This window comes from Olea europaea, chromosome 15 (genome assembly GCF_002742605.1).
Source record: "Olea europaea var. sylvestris chromosome 15, O_europaea_v1, whole genome shotgun sequence".
NCBI lineage: Eukaryota > Viridiplantae > Streptophyta > Magnoliopsida > Lamiales > Oleaceae > Olea > Olea europaea.
This window is the reverse complement of record NC_036251.1, coordinates 4,624,504-4,627,760: the sequence shown is the minus strand read 5'-3', so window position 1 is coordinate 4,627,760 and position 3,257 is coordinate 4,624,504.

Here is a 3,257-nt window from a genome sequence, read left to right as displayed (position 1 = left end):
TTTGAACTAAAAATAAATAATAATAAAGTCCATCTTCATTAGACGCAAAAGAATCTACCTTAACAATTTTCTAAAGATAAAACAACAAGAACAATGTAAAATCATCACCTGAAATTAAATGAATACAAGAAATATGTGACAGCAATTTATTGTTCTCGATCTTCAACCTTGAGATTTGACTCTTCAAGTCCTTGATATTTCTTGATTCAATCCACATGCTAAATTGTTTCTCCTCTTCAACTTATGATAAATTTGACCTTGTTTTTTTTAAAGATTTTATGATAGGAGAGGTGGGATATAGATTCCCTTAAATGTTTTCTCTTATTGTGTATTTATAGGTGGCAAATTTTAGGTCAAAATTACGTTCAATTTGAGTTCCAAAAGAATTTCATTTGAATAAGGAAAATTGCCTCCATCTGTCTCTGAAAGTGCCTTCTTTATTGCATTCGCACGGATTTTAACAATTTAGTCTCGGGTGCTAATTACGCCCAAAGAATAATGTGGTAATTGTAGCACAATTTTGGGGTGTCGATTCCACAGGGAGATGGACGAATTGTTTAAAGAATTTGACAAACTAAGGTTTTCGTGGTTGTGAAAGGAATTTATCAATTTAAATGAAATTTAAATATCAAAGTGTGAGATTAGTAAAGCGCCGAAATTCACTTTTTCGGATTGGATCAATCAATATCAATCATTCATGCATTTTACTCCAAAAATCTAGGCTTTTTTATGACACATTCCCACATTTGTTCATTAAAATAAGATTAGGAAACGTCTATATATATCAAGTAAACAGAAATAATTAAACCACCAATGACATAAATGAAATTGAAACTCAACAATTATTTTGATCAATTGATAGAGAAAAACATGATTGAATCTATAGCCAATCTAATAAAAGTTAAATCAATTTCAAAACCAATTCATAAAAGGAGAAACCTAGATCAATTTGTTTCACTTGTAATCCTAGAATTTATACTTCCTAAAACAAATTCAGCTTGATTTATTAAAACAAGATTCAAAAAAATGACAATATACCTTAGCATAAAGCAGTAATCAAATTATATCAATAAATTATTGAAACAATTTAAACTCAACAAACATTGTAATCAATCGATTAAAAAAACATTATTAAATCCATGATAGATTTAATAAAAGTTAAGCAACCCTCAAAAGTATAATATAAAGATGAAATCTGAGTCCTAGAATTATCTAATAATAAAAATCACATTACATGAATGAAACGACGTTGAAATCCTCAAATCCGATCAAAATCCTTCGTGGATTCACCAAATAATTTAGTTCTTCATTGATTTCTTGTGTCCAAGACGAGAGAAGAGAGATAGGAGATACGAGGGGGCATCTTTTGGTCGAATTAGGGCTTAAAATCGAGTGTCAAATTATTTCTAAAAGAGGTTGAACGGAATAAGGAAACTTGAAGATTCGGCAAAAAAAATTGTTATGTGTGACTGCTTTCAGTATTTTCACCATAACTATCTTTCTTGATGTCCGATTAAGACAATTCAAACTGCGTTGGAAAGCTAACACAAATGGCTACAATTTTACTAGAAGTAACTATTTCCAAATTCAAACGTTTACTAGGTCAAAAGTGGATCTCAATCTCCTACTCAAAATTTGGAATATCCTTATGCGGTCGAAATTTAATTTGTGAAAATATTATGGTCATAGTTAATTTCTTTTTGACTTTTAATTGCACCCAATGAACTCCTAGCTTTTTCGAATCATCATTCCATCGCTCGTCTCATCTTTAGATTATTTGCAACTTGATCCTAAACGTTTACTTTGGTCCTTTTTCGCTCCTTTCTTCTAACTTCAACATTTTTCTATCAAAATATAATCTGAATCAAAACATAAGAATAATGAATGCATTTTTGTATGAGATAATCGCAAAAATGCAATAATTAAAAGGGAAAAATATTATATTTTACACTTTTATCAGGTGTTGAAGTTTTAAAGGGTGAGTGCGCAACACATAGTATGGTGAGCTCGAACAATACTAATTTTTGGAAAATTGCGATTAGGTCCCCAAATTTTCTCCAATGTTCAACTTGAGTCATTTCTTCATACAAATCAAGTCCTTTGCTTTTCAATTTCATCCAATTGATTCAATGCATTCATAGTTCATCATTCCTTACTCCGAATCAACTACTATATTTCTACAATTTGGTCTTCGAATTTTAAAAATTATCCTTTTTTATCGATTTTTCATTCATTTCTTTCAATTCTATGTCCAATCATTAAGTTGTACCTAACAAATGATAAATACATGACATTAAATTATAGTTCATCAAAAGTACTATAAAATATCCTAATTTAATGGGTTTGATAATTGTACAAAATTCACTTATCATCCTTCTACTTTTTTAATATCAAATCCTAATATGATTCAAGGATCAAGTATTTAAGCTATTGCATTTTCATTGATTTAATTGGCTGTACGCACGGCACAATAGATTTGGCTCGATTTTATTCATCGACCCTCAACGTTTTTCTTAAACACTTTTAACACAATTTATGGGAGTGATGTGGGAGAGTTTTACCACACTAATGCAGAATGCTTACATTTCATTAACCCATTATTTAATTTTTTTCATAAATTTATTTTTAAGTACACATTTTATTAAATTCACAATTTTATCAATTTTTAACAACACGTTTTATCTATTTTATTTTATTTTTTTATCAAAAGTTAATAAAAATTTAATTTTTAACTAAACGTTAGATTCGAACATCACGAGAAGGAAAGATAGTGCAAACTACAATGGAAAACTGAACTTCCACAGTTCCACCGCTTGTGGGAATATTATTTTGAACAGACAACAGAGTGAGTGATTGGTGAAAAAAAGACAGTGCAGTCAAAAGTGAATAAAATCACCGTATCTAAATTTTTTTAACCAAATCCCTTTCGAAACATGGCGGAATGTCATGTCATTAGAGTAACATATATGATGTCTACGATCCACATGTTTAAAATTTTATTTCATATCTCGAATGGTTAACTTTGTCAAGAGAAATAGCATAGTACCTTATATGATGATTGCTTATTTTATTATCTTTCGACATTTAATTTTTCTCATGTCCCGTAAACATTGTGCTTCATTTAAGCATATGAATCTTGAAATTTCATCTACTCAGTTTTTAGTCTTGATCGAGTGGAGATTTTAGTTTAAGTTTACTGGATTCTGATACTATATTAAATTTAGGATTTTATTTTTAAAATTCAAACTTGTAAGATG